Below are 14482 nucleotides of genomic sequence, written 5' to 3' on the forward strand. Positions count from 1 at the left end.
AGCAACCTTCTAGTGATAGCTCTACTGAAGGGGAACCAGGGTCTTTGGTGGAAAGCCATCTATCTCCCACAATATGCCCCCTGTTTAGAAAGCTTGTGCTTGCAGTAGGATCACCACATGTGCACAAATAACCAAAGTGTAGTCTTTTAAGAGGCTTGAACCTTGATGACTTTATCAGTATCCCAGTAATGATGGAGCTTAACAGGATACATCACGATAAAATAGGTGACAATAGTACAAAGACTAGGCACAGCCCCTCTTCTTTTTACTGTCTAATAGAGTGGAAACATCAAATGTACACCTAATGAAAATAAATATAAATATTTATTAAGCATCTGCCATATGCTGTACTAGACCTTTTGAATACACGATCTCTTTAAACATGTGCCATGGCCAGAGGAAGCCAAGACCCCAGGTTCATCTGTGCTGGCCATGTGAGTGTTCTCCCGCCTCTGTCTCTCCTCCCTCCTGCTCATTTTAATTCTGGAGGAGTAGAGGCAGCCTTGTAAGAGGGAAAGGAGAAGCCCTGGATGAGGAAAGAGAGAGAAGAGGACCACGTTCCCTCCTCTGATAAATGCTTCCAGGTTAAAGCCAACACCCAAGCTGGCGAGGGAAGAAGCTTTCACTTAGAAGAGGTTCCAGAATTGTTATTACCATATTGGACTGGACCAATAATCACTAACATGAGACTATTCTTGTGACCGAAGGGGAACAGAGGGCTTTTATCATCTAAGAGGAATTTCATCCAGAGGCAGGGCAGGGCATTGGAATAGGGAATGGGGTGAGGGAACAACAAAGGTGTTTTTCTGATTTCATCCTGCTCGTTCACCTTGCCAATAACATTTACAAATACTGGGATCCATGGAGTTAGCTTAAGCAAAAAATGACTTTATTAAAAGGTTATTAGGGAGCTCCTAGAACCTTGGAAGGCTGGAGAACCGGGCTAGAGGCTAAAGCTCCAGGTACACTGCCCACACCAAAACACAACACTGGCTTGACTGCTGTCACCACGGGACCCAAATGTTCCAGGTTGCTCTGACCTGAATACCAGGGACTTGACATCACTGCAGTTGCCACCGATGCCACATCAGTGCTGTGCCTCTGTCAGGAACCCAACCTTGAGACCACCACAGCCCCTGAAAGCCAGCTGGCTCTGAAGCCACAGTTGCAGCAGAATGAAGAACTTATTTCATTTCCTTCTGAATCAAAGTCTTAGGTGAGGCCCTCTGATTGGTGGCACCAGTGCCTGTGTCTTACTGCAGAGGAGGTGGGGAGAGTCCTTTTTGGCTAGAGAGACTATGGATGGGGAATCATTAGTCAAAATTCTTCAAATATTAGAACTGTCTTCAAAAGGTGCCAGGCAGCCAGAAGACATTCTATGTCCAAGTTTCAACACAAGTTTAAAAAATACGTGTATAATCTAGGAAATGTTGGAGACGGTTTTCATAATACAAAGATGGCGGTTCTAAACTCAACAAGAAGTGACCTTGGGCAAGTCATTGAACTTCTTTGTGCTTAATTCTTTTAATCTATCAAATGAGAGACTGCGCTAAGTAATTCTAAGCTCCTGTCCACAGAAAGAAACAGAGATGCATTTGCAAAACCACTTTCAAGTCAATCAGAACCCACTTTCAAGTCAATCAGAACTTGAGGACAAGTTTTGAGCTTGAGGAGGTGCCATGGGGGCAGATGCGGAAAGGGGGACAACTTCTATTAAAGAGCAGTCTAGTCTCAGACTATCCCCCAGGACACTCACTGAATTCTGACTTGCACTTTGGGGCAGCACTCGGTTTGCCCTGGGCGCACCTCTGCTGCACTGCCTCTTCCATTCACCGCTGGTGAAGATAGATAATGGTGGCTGACAACTGAAAACAGGAGCAAACTGAGGCTTGTGGGCTTGGTCTGCTCCTGATCCAGCCCTGCCCCACCTTCCAGTTTCCCTCACCCTCTCCCACTCCCCAGAAGACCTTTGTTCCTTCAGGTAATTTTAGCTGTTGAGTGCTCGAAACTCAGACTTATATGACATGGTCACCTTCGAAGATTATCTTCAAGTCCCATAGCAGAATTCCTCAGAAGTGGGGGCGTGTTCCCATAAATGCCAGCGATATCCCAGAAAAGCAGAGGTTTTGCTTTTGTTTGTTTTTTAAAATAAAATCATCCTGCACTTTTCCTGTCTCTAGCGCAGTTCCCTTGGTGACACCAAATGGTCTCTGAGTCTCTGGGAGCAAGCCCATCTTTCCTGGATCGATATAGCAAATGAGCTTCTAAACTGAGGTCCTCATCTCTCGTGTACCTTCAATTTCAAACTTTAACTATGGATCTAGAGAAGAAAGTGCAATCGGTGTATGATGGCAAGACACAAATGACCAAGACTATGGTTAGGAGGATATTTAATGTTCTGATTAAGGATAAAATGTCAAATTAATTTCTCCCATCAAATTAGTTATCTACCCTTTGTGGAAAGCAGCAGAAAAGTAATGACAGGATATGTAGAAGCCTCTTAGGAAGGTGGAAGTCTATTTAAAAATGGGTGAATTTTAATAACTTAGTGGCAAGTGAGGAACTTAGAATTCTAAGTACATGGAGATGAATTTAGCAAGCTGTTTTCCTTGATGGAAATAACTGTAGTTATTTATGTTCAAAATGCTTTGAAGGGGTGGAAACGCAGCAATACCATCTAACATCATGTCCAGTGGAAAGTCGTGGGAACTGGAAATCCAATGCTATATAATTAATTGGGCTCAAATTGTTTCTACTTTTTCTGGGCTTCAAATGAGAGGATCTTCGATAAGAAAAGGGAGCTTAGTGGATTTGGGATTTGCAAAGAATGAGCAAACGTATATGTTAGGAACATCAGTAAATGCAAGGTAAATAGGACCATTAGGGGCTGGTACCCCCTCTGAAGTCATACTTTTCTTTGACAGAATTTATCAGATAACTCCAACAAATGGAAAAAGATATGTCATTGCCAATGTCCTCAAGAAGATCACTACAACAAATATAGTTCCTGGTTTCATAACCTCCTGTCTGATCATAGAAGAAGGGCCAGATCTGAAGCCTAGACATAGAAAAGACCTGTAATTACTAAAGGCATTTGTCAAACAACTCTGGTAGAGAGATAAAATAAGGAAAATAGGTCCTTCCAGACTCATAAAAATGGCCTCTGTGCTCCCAAAGACTTCTATTACTCAGCTCCTAATGGCCAGGGCCATTGACATGGCATCTACAGTCTTAGCCCAACCCTTGTTTCTATATCAGTTGCTACCGAGGCAAGTACAGCATTAGTGATCTCAGTCGTAACTCATCCTCCTCGGCCCAGCCTTGACCACTCCCTTTTACTTCCCACATCTCTATCCCTGTCAGTCCACATGAACATGGGTCCAGGCCTCCCACCACCCTCCTCCCTTTCAGGCTGGCACAACCTGTCAGCCAGGGCCTCTGTTGGTTCCCAGGCCTAGACCCCAAACAATCACTGGTCCAGTATCTAGGTCAGGGCTCACCCTAAACCCCAGACAGGTAGAGATCCTGCTGCCTGTGGATGGATATCTTAAGTCACAATATCTGCCCCAGGGGATCCCTGGTCCTCAAACAACCAGGAGAATCTCCCTCTCCCTTTCCCCAGATGCTGTTGTGAGCCATGTTGTAACTCACACCGTTTGCTGTGTTCTTCGTACACTTGACTTCTCACTCTGAGCTGAACTTCCGGAGCGCTCTTTGGCAGGGGCGGGGGCTCCTCATATCAAGAACTTACCGCTGTTGTCTTTTAATTGCTTCTGACTTATTCTGCAGGTTATATGAAAAATTCCTCAGGCTGTAGAGAAGTGAGATCTGTGACAGATTCCACCTGCTCTGTGTTTAGCTGCAGTTGCTACCACCTTCACCAAAGGAGGAACCCGTAAATCTTCTGCTCTGTTTGAAAATGGACAAAATGGTCCAGCTGCCATGTCATCCCTGATTCAGCCAAACAGGTGTCAACTGGTCTTCATTAAAACAAGGCCTCCTTGTTTGACAATTGTCATTGTTCGTGGTTTCTTTACATTAAAAAAAAAAAAAGAACAATTGTTCACCCCCTTCTTATCCATAATTACAATATTCAGAATTGAAAAGGAGTGAAAAAAGTAAGGAAATAATTCAAGAGAAGTTGTTAAATTTGGAGATCTGATTTCCAAATAAAAGAGGTTTCCAAAGGTGAAAAAAAACAAACAAAATGATAAAATCAATACTCAGAGAAAACATTATATTTGAAAAAAAATTACAGCGAGTATGTCTAAAGCTCCAGGCAAAATCAATAACAAAAGCAACACCATGACATAGTTTCATAAAAAATTAAAACTATAAGGGAAAAAAAGAGAATTCTGCAAGTTTCCAAGTAGAAAAAGTAGGTCATTTTCAAAGAGCAAAATATCAGACTAGCTTTGGCTTTTTCCACTGCAAGGAGAAATGCCTAATGACACTGTGATGACATCTTCTGTGGAAGGGATAAGCTGCAACTCTAGAATAATGGGCCACATCAAGCCATTTGTATAGGGAGGCAACAGAGAGACATTCTCAGATCAGTCCAATTTCAAAAGAAATGTGGCAGCCAGGGGCTTCGTTTGAAAAGTGCTCAAAGCCACAATGTACACTATGCAAGGCTAACATTAGTGATAGAAATTTTGAATGGCTAATGGCTAAAAAATGAACCCGTGATAATTATTGATAGCAACTATTGTTAAAGAAGTAAGGATAACTCTGGAAGGGTTATTTATGACATCAGCTTAATTATTTGAAGAAAAGTAAGACACAGAACGCATAAAAGAAACATGAAAGAGAAAAAAGTGAGAAATATCATATTTAATTATGAATGGGAAATTAGCGTAGGGAACAAGAAGCACAGACAAAAAGAATAGTAGCCTTTGTCTTCCATGAAGGGGAGTGGAACAGGCTTTTGATTCGGGAAAGAGACCATTAGAATGCTTATAGAATGGTTTACGATATTCATGTACGTCTTTAAAATAGGGCTTTTTATGTCTTCCAAAACTTTTTCAAAGATAAAGGGGGTAATATAGTTCATATAAGCAAAGAGACAGATCCTAAACATTGAAAGAATGAAAACCAAATGTACCAAATACCAGATTTAATATAAATCATCTAAACCTACTGTTAAAAGCCGGTTTCTGCCTAAATCAATAAGCAAGATTAATACTCCAAAACGTTAAAGTTAGAAAGTTGGTCCAAGATAGGTCATTTCAAAAGAGTAAAAACAAATTAAAACAGAAAAAAGAAATTAAAATTGATAAAAATTAATATCAGATAATAGAGTTGGAAACAAAATTGATTAAGCACAGTATAAAGTTTCAATAATAAAAACACCAATATTCAATAAATGCAATGATGAAACAATAAACAGTAGGAATATAAGATATTTTCCATTGCTATATTTTCTTTCATCTTACAGAGAACTGAACCAAGCCCAATAAAAGACTATTTTTCACTCTCACTGATCTATCGTAGACCTTTTTTGTGATTCTATGGACAGAAGAAGATGTATACTCTTGGCTATTAATATTTCTACAAACTTGTATGCTAACTTAATACTATTGTGAGGATCAAGAGGCAGACATACATAAAACCTACAACTGGGTAACATTGACCAGAGAGGGTTAATCTTGAGATAAATTATTAAAACATCATTGGATAATGTTCACTAGGCCTTTGGTGAACTTTTGAGCATTTCCACGAACTCTGGTTCATCTAGTGTAATGGTGAATGTGAATATCAAGGCTGGAAATAGATCTTTCTTATGCATCATTATATAGGTAGTAATTTTCTCATTTGGATTAATATTAAGGTAACTGGGAAAACAATATCACTCATTTATAGCTTTTTTTTTTTGTACAAGAGAATAATATATCCTCAAAGGAACCACCCCCTTCCATTTACAGAGATTACCAGAGAATAGGGATTCTGTGAAAGAATTTGACCCTGCACCTCAAATAAAGAAAAGCTCTAATTTGGGAAGGTACGTGCCCTGAAACCCTTCATTTGTCAAGCCCTGGAGCAAGTGCTGAAAGAAGGTGTGTGAGCAAAGGGGACTGTCCAGGGCTCTGTATATCAAAAGGCCAGGTCTCACCTGCGGAGGCTGAGGAGCTGATGCTGCCTCGAGGAAATTGTTTCTGCTTATGAATATTAATTTAGGCTCTAAAGTCTCTGAGAATTAATGCCTGTCCCTGGGAGGGGTGTGTGTGTGTGTGTGTGTGTGTGTGCGGTCAGTAGTTGTCTATCAGATGATTAGGATTAATGAGAAGACATATAGGCCTCACAATGGCAGGAGCCCCCAGGAGGGCAGGACTTGGAGGCAAATTTCCACCAGACTTCCTGCTGAAGTGCTTATAATTATTTTAGGCAAAATAATCCAGCCTTTGGAAAGTAGGCTGTGGAGTTATTACTGTGCTTCACTGATACGGGCAGAAAGGGATTTAGACCCTAGAGCCAGTTTTCTAACTAAGGTTCAAATCCAGAGGTAGTAAAAGCAACCAAAAAAATAAACAAACCAGGGCTCCTAGGAGAATGATGGATTCCAGGGCTGGGACAGGGAAAATAGAGAATGAGCCAGGATTATCTTGTGGGGACAGTAAATAAGAAAGTGTTAAATAAATAAATAAATAAATAAATGGGAGCATGTTGAAAGGACAGAAAAGCCCACCTAAAGGAGCTCCCAGTGGCCAAAGCTGGAATAATTCGAGAAAGAAGGTAAATGGTGATAGCATTGGATTACAACCCATAAAATAAAATAAAAGTCCATGAGTCCATACTGATATTAATAAATGACTGAGTAAATAAATAGAGGAAGAGAAACATAAAAGTACGATTAATAAATGTAGGAGGAGGGAGGGAAATGAAAATTATCATTAGGCAAAAACCACAGTAATAATTGTTGAAGGCAAATCCATTTATTGATGCTAAAATTAGTGAGCAAAAGTTTGAAGAGAAACAGGAAATTTGATGGTCTCAAAGTGCCTCTGCACAAGATATTTATGAATTACAAAGGGAAAAATAGTCTCCACAACTGTGGAGAAGTCAGGCAGGCATCATCTTAGCCGAGTGATCCAGGTCAACATCACCAGTAACAAGACACATTGACATCATGTACCCCCTGCTAGGATGCACTGGGGAGGGCACAACATCACCTCTGTGGGATACTAGCTAAAATGCACAACCTCAATCTAATCGTGAGAAAACATCAGGCAAACCTGATAGGCATTCTACAAAATCACTGAACAGAGCTCTTCAAAACTATCAAGGTCATGAAAGACCAAGAAAGACTGAGGAATTATTACAAATTGGAGGACACTAAAGAGACAGATCAATTAAATGCAATATGGGATCCTGGGCCAGGAAAAACTAGTGAAATTTGAATAAACTGTGGAGTTTAGTTAATAGTATTGCTTCAATGTCAATTTCTTGGTCTTGATCATCATACCACGATTATGCAAGAAGACATCAGGGAAAGCTAGGTGGAAGGCATACGTAAACTTTGTGAGTATTAGGTTTGCAATTTTTCTGAAAATTTAAAATAATTTCAAAGTAAAAAGCTAAAAGAAATCTAAAGAAATAAACTTTGCTTCTAATGGGCTTTTAAAAACAATATTAATAAATGGGAAAAACAAGAAATTCAAAGATGTCTAAAAATATTTTTCTACTTCTTATACTTTAAATATGTAGTTGCTTTCAGTTATTAGTGAATAGTCTCATTTTCCAGGTATTGACAAATTTAGACCAGTTTCACATCAAAGCTTTAATCTCCTGCAATTTAAACCTTTTCCGCAACCCCTGGATCAGTCCTGACTCAGGCTCAGAAACCTGAAGCCCGGAAAGGGGGTCCTGGTTGGCTTTTCATTCTTTCACCTTGTTCTTTTCCCTCCATTTCTCCCTGACCCTGTGAGCTCCAGTTCCCCTAGGGTTGACACTGGGAGAGGAGACGCGCAGAGGGTGGAAAAGGTCTTTGGTGACTGGAACAGTTGTAATCTGGCTTTGGTACCCTCTGTGTGTGACCAGTGCCCAAATGCTTGTCTCTTATGGGATGATTCTGGGGTTCATTGGAGACCTTCACCTGAGCATTCCTGACCCCACCGACACACTCTCCTGCTGACAGCTGTGGCTCTCACACTCAGACCTTGGCACCCTGCCTCCATCCCCACCCCGGCGCCGCCAGCCTGTTCTTGGTGGGATCCTTTTCAATTCCAGCTCCCTTCCACAGGGCCCACAGCAGGTCACAGGAAACACACACCTTTCCCCATTGTCGGGGAGGGTGCCGCTGTTCCCATGGCAGCCTCTTCTCCCCGTGCCCACGGAGGCAGCTTTGCCACAGACTGTGGCTTTCAGATGCTTTCCCAGCAGTGACTCAGGTACTAAACCCTACATCCCCCAAATTCCACGGGATGTGTGGCAAGGTCTCTGAGTGGCTCTTATGAACCCTCCCCAGCGACTTGCCTTAAACTACGAGGGAAACAAACTCGGGAAAAGAGAAACAGCACGCTGCTCTGACAACTCTCCAGTTTCTCACTCTCTAAAGAAACCCTCTCTTCTAACATTTGTTCTGCCTCTCGATGAATTCCTGGCCTTCTCTTATATGACCCTGAGGCAGAGATGAGGCTAAAGGTGGAAAGAAAACACGTATTACCATCTCTTCACAGCTCCTGAATAGGTAGTTCATGACTTAGTTTGGTCTTTGGGGCCTTTGTTGAAAATCTAAGACAACAGGAAAAGTCACATCTAATATCCTATTATTCCATCAAAATTAAAAGCGTATGTTTCCTAGGGAACCCTCCTACTCTGTTGGGGGGAATGTAAATTGATGCAGCCCCTATGGAAAACAGTATGGAGATTCCTTAAAAAACTCAAAATAGAGCTACCATATGATCTAGCAATCCCACTCCTGGGCATATATCTGGAAAAGACAAAAACTCTAATTTGAAAAGATACATGCACCCCAATGTTCATAGCAGCACTATTTACAACAGTCAAGACATGGAAGCTACCCAAGTGTCCATCAACAGGCAATTGGTTTAAGAAGATGTGCCATATATATATATATATATATATATATATATATATATATACACACAGTGGACTATTACTCAGCCATAAAAAAGAATGAAATATTGCCATTTGCAGCATCATGGATGGACCTAGAGAATATCATACTAAGTAAGCCAAACAAAGACAAATATTATATGATATCACTTATGGTTACCAAAGTACCAAAGGGGAAAGGGAAGGGGAGGGAGGGAGGGATAAATAAGGAGTATGGGATTAACAGATACAAACTACTATACATAAAATAAATAAGCAAGGATTTACTATATAGCACAGGGAACTATATTCAATATCTTGTAATAAGCTGTAATGGAAAATAATCCTATATATATATATATATATATATATATATATATATATATCTGAATCAGTTTCCTGTACACCTGAAACTAACACTATATTATAAATCAACTATGATCCAAATAAATAAATGAATAAATAAATTTTACAAACCATACATTTCCTCCTGCACAACAATTCTACTTCTATGCATTTACCTCATATGTACATGTTTAGAGAGATGTATATACAAAGATATTCATTGTAGCTCTATTTGTAAAAGCAAGAGTTTGGAAATAATGTGAGCGCCTATTGATAAAGGATGTATTACAGTGCATCCATTCAGTAGAATACTATATAGGCTTTGAAAAGTAAGAGGCAGCTTCAAGTTACAGATACAGCATCATCTCCCAAGTTGTATTTTTAAGTGGGAAAAGCAAGACACTAGCATGCAAAATTTGGTGCAATAAACAGCCTGTGTATATGAGCGTCTGTTAGCAAATGCACAGAATATTGTTGGAAAGATAAATAAAGAATTTGATAACAGAGTCTGTCACTGAGAGGGGAAACTAGGGAGTAGGTGGGAAGGTGATTTATTTTTCACTGTTCATCGTTTGTATGTTTTGAATTTTTTACCATGTACATCTACTGCCCTTCCAATTTATACAAATCAGTAACTTCCCTCCTGTCCCTTGTAAGCTATCCCTTGTAAGGTCCTAAACTCTATTTAGGAGCAGAGCTTTTGGCTTGTGATCCCTGTCTGTTTTCCTGCCCTCTTTTTTTTTTTTTTAATGGCCTAGTATTTGTATTTAACCTACATACATCCTCCTGTGTACTTTATTTTTATTTATTTTTTGTTTTTTAGGCTGCACTGTTCAGCATGTGGGATCTTAGTTCCCTGACCAGGGATCGAACCCATGCCCCCTGCATTGGGAGCATGGAGTCTTAGCCACTGGACCACCAGGGAAATCCTTCCTTCCCTCTCGACCTGGGTCAAGATATGTAGAAAGCAGCCTCAAACTCCACTTTTCCCTTCTGCCTAAAAGCCAAGGTTCTAGGACAATTATAATCACCCCAGCTGGTGGGTTCTACTGATGCCTTCTATAGTCCTTTAGAACTATGCATCCCTAAATCCCCCACTTCCCACCCCATACCTATCACCCCAGAAGTTAAAGAGAAGGATAGAAAGTAGAGAAAGTCCTTATAATCCCTCACTCCAAGGATTTCCCACCCTCCTCTCTCCAGGCTTGGTTCACTGTTCACTGGTGACTTTACTGTAGGTTCTTGCTGCCAGAACAATCCTCTCCTCTTCTCCCCAGGAAGGAACCTGGAGGATGAAGGAACAGAATACAAAGCCAACCCTCGGCTCTAGTCCTGGCTCTGCCTTGAGTGAGCTGTGAGACCTCATTAGTAGTAGAAATAATAGCACATTGTCACGGAAACCCACCGCAGGCCAGCCAACATGCCAGGCATCTTATACACTGTACTCATCAAATCCTCACAGTGACCCCATGAAATAGGTGCCATTATTGATTCTGTTTTATAGATAAGTTGACGACCTTGCCCAAGGTCACACGGCAGAGCTAGGGCTCTATTGCTTGCCGAGCATCTGGAACTGTTTACTTAAGCTCTCCTGTACGCTCATCCCTCATTTGTATGATGCAGGAAGACGAAACAAGGTTTTCATGGTCTCTCCCAGCTCCGATGATGCCAAGACTTTCATATTGTGACTCCCTAGAACCTGGGCCTTGTCTCCCTTCTCTGTCCCCAGGGACCTCCCCAGTATCAGACCAGGCACTTTCCTGCTCAGCCCAGAAAACCTAACGGCTCACCCAGACCTCACGCCTCTGACACTTCCCTCTGTGTTTCTAACTCTGTCAGCCCAGAACCCCAACTCAGCCTCTCTGTTAAGTGTGTCTTGGTAAGTTTTTCAAGTGTCTTGGTAAAATTTTCTCCCCTTTCCCACAAGGTCTGAAGCACAACACCACACCCTCCTCAAGTCCACCTGCCTCACCGCGAGGCGCCCACACTTCCTGTGTGTGCCCCAGCTTCATGGGGATATTTGAGGTGATCTGTGAAGCGCTTCAAATTCCTCCTCCCCTGACCTTCTCTGTGAATTTCTCTGATTCCCAAGGCAGAATTAGGGGGCTCTTCCTCTCTGACACTTGGCACCTTTACATTAGGTAAGGAGGAACCTAGAGATCATTGCTTACATCACAGTGAATTCGAACTGCTTGTCTTTGTCTTCATCAGATTATGAGATAATTGAAGGCAGAGACAAGGTCGTGTTTATCATTCTATCACCAGCAAATTAGCACTGAGCCCGACACACAGCACAACCTCAATAGATGCAGTGAGGTTTTAAGCAGTGTAAAAGTTCAGTAATATGTGTGTTTTAAAAGGATTGTTCTGGCACCAACATGGAGGGTCAAATGACAGAAGTGAGATGAGAGAAAAAGAGAAGTGTTAAAAGGCAGTGAAGATGAGGAAGAGGAACAAAGGGTGGATAAAAGAGATTGGTAAAATTGACAATTCTTGGACCTACTGTGACGTTGAGGGTGAGAGAGGTGGAGCTATCTATATTGACATTGTGGTCCCTGGTTTGGGCATTGGTGGATGTCATTGTCATTGATTGAAATAAGTGAAAGTAAATTTACCAAAAAATATCAAATTTGGTTTTAGTCAGGTTGATTTTGAAGTAAACTTTTCAGCAGAAAATTAGCTATTTGGACTTAAAACGTAGAAGAGAGGTTTGGGTGAATGAGATATTTGAAAGGCACCAGTATCTGCAAAAATAATCATATCAGTAAGAAATCCAAGCCAGAAGAAAACAAAATCATGAAGAAATGAGAAATGTCAGTATTTGATGAAAAAAAAAGTAGATCCTCAGGAAGAAGAGTTTTCTGTGTTTATTGGATGTTCCTCCATTTCTACAAGGCTGTGGCATAAACCATCTAAAAACTACTGGAAACTATGCCTCCCGTGTGAAAGAGTTTTTCAGGGACCCCCGGTGTCATTCCCTTAGCTGAACAGTAACCCGGGGCTCCAGTGAACAAGGCACTTGTTACCAGAGACTCAAAGACTCCCTCACAAAAGGAAGGAAGCCAGATTCGGATAGGAAACTAGAATCCTGTCTATAAATGCGAAGAAGAAAGGATATTTTAAATAAATCCTGGCAGACAGTGAGCTTGCTTTGCAATAACACAATACAGCAGCCAGTGAGTTGTCCCAGACACTTTGTGTGTGCTGGACGGCTGCAAGCTTTATTTTCTCAAGTAACTTAAATTCCAGTCTTAGCGAGTCTGTCTAAAATCAGGTCCATCATTCAGAAGCTGCTGGGATGGATGTTTTCATCAGTGAGTGTTATCTTGGTTCTGGTGTGAGAAAGGCTCGGTGAGGATTTGCCTTTGGCCAAATGGACCAGTGAAGAAAATATCCATGACATTTTCTTGTGTGTGCAGGCCAGACCCCTGGATTTCCAGAATCTGAAAATCAGGGAGTAGAATGGCTGTGGAAACCCGCAATGCACACAATTGTTTCCATTTCAGTAGTTATTTATCTCTCCATCCTGAACAAAGGGAAGTCATCAGTCAAGAGGAAATGATACAAATGAACTTATTTACAAAACAGAAATAGACTCACAGACATAAAAATCAAATTTATGGTCACCAAAGGGGATAGAGGGGGGCGGGGGAGATAAATTAGGGGTTTGGGATTAACAGATACACACCACTATATATAAAATCGGTAAGCAACAAGGACCTACTGTATAGCACAGGGAACTATATTCAATGTATATATACACATATATATGTATGTATAACTGAATCACTTGCTGTACACTTGAAACTAACACATCGTAAATTAGCTATACTTCAATAAAGAAAAAAAAAAGGGAAGGATCCTGACTAGCGAAGAAAACTGATAAAACTACAGAATTTTGAGGAGCAAAAAATGATGAGGTTATGGACTGTCTTTGTCATGAATCATGGATGAACTGCGAAAAATCAAATCACCTCTTGGCACTGTTTGTAAAAAGATGGGGACAGAGACTCATTAAGGAGAATGCATTTAGAAACTTGTTAACCAACATGCATGACCTTAATTTTATTACTGTAATGTTAGTAGACTAAGGAGAAGAACTTGGAAAAAGGAGAATCTGATGCATCAACAGATGATGATTTTGGTGGAAAGCAAAACGTGACAACAAATGGATATTGTTAAATTATTGTGAGAAGAAATTTCAGAAGCAGATCATTTCACTAGTGTTTCAGAACAGAATAAACAACAATGCCTGGGAAGAAACGGCAAATATTGTGCTATAGACAAATGCTGAAATGGCTCCAAGGAATAAAGGCTCTAGGAGAACTTCTATTCCTTTTAAATTACAAATTTCTCTCAAGGTCTCACACAAAGGAGTTCAAGACCTCTTACTGCCAGCCAACAGCTATGCCGCACAGAGACACACCCAGCTTGAGCTGCTGATATTTTACTACAAAAAAATTCTCTCCCTCTAAAAGACTAAACGGGCCTCCATCTTGCTACATTCTGTAAACACAGAGTGTTTTATGGTGTGTTGGCGTAATTTTGCCAAAAAAAGGGGGGGAGGATAAAACCAAATATATTGTTTTGCAACTCATTTACATAGGTATTTAGTTATATGGATACTATAAGTTACTAAACCTTTCTCACATTGTTAAATTTCCAGGTTGCTTCTATATTTTGCTATTGCAACAATGCTAGAATGAACATCCTTGTATCTTTCGAATTACTGTAGGATGAATTCTGAGAGACTGCTGAATCATATGTTAGTTAGTCTTATAAATTCTGACACAAAATAATTGAGTAATGTTTGCTTTAAATCCTTTAGCTAAGGATTTTTGCATTTGTTATGCTTTGTTTACACAAGAACTATGCTATTCAAATGGTTTTACTTCACTCCCACACTCTGGTTTTGATTAATAAAGAATTATACGAACTTTCTAATGGTATGCTCAGAAATATATAAAACGCAAATTTTGATTTCATTTTTCTTTAAGAAGTGTTTAAAACACAAGGCTATTAAGATAATGATGGAGATATGATCTGTCGTTTGGGATTATTTTTAGTCTGTTGTGTTTTGTGT

This window comes from Eubalaena glacialis, chromosome 2 (assembly GCF_028564815.1).
Source record: "Eubalaena glacialis isolate mEubGla1 chromosome 2, mEubGla1.1.hap2.+ XY, whole genome shotgun sequence".
NCBI classification, from domain to species: domain Eukaryota; kingdom Metazoa; phylum Chordata; class Mammalia; order Artiodactyla; family Balaenidae; genus Eubalaena; species Eubalaena glacialis.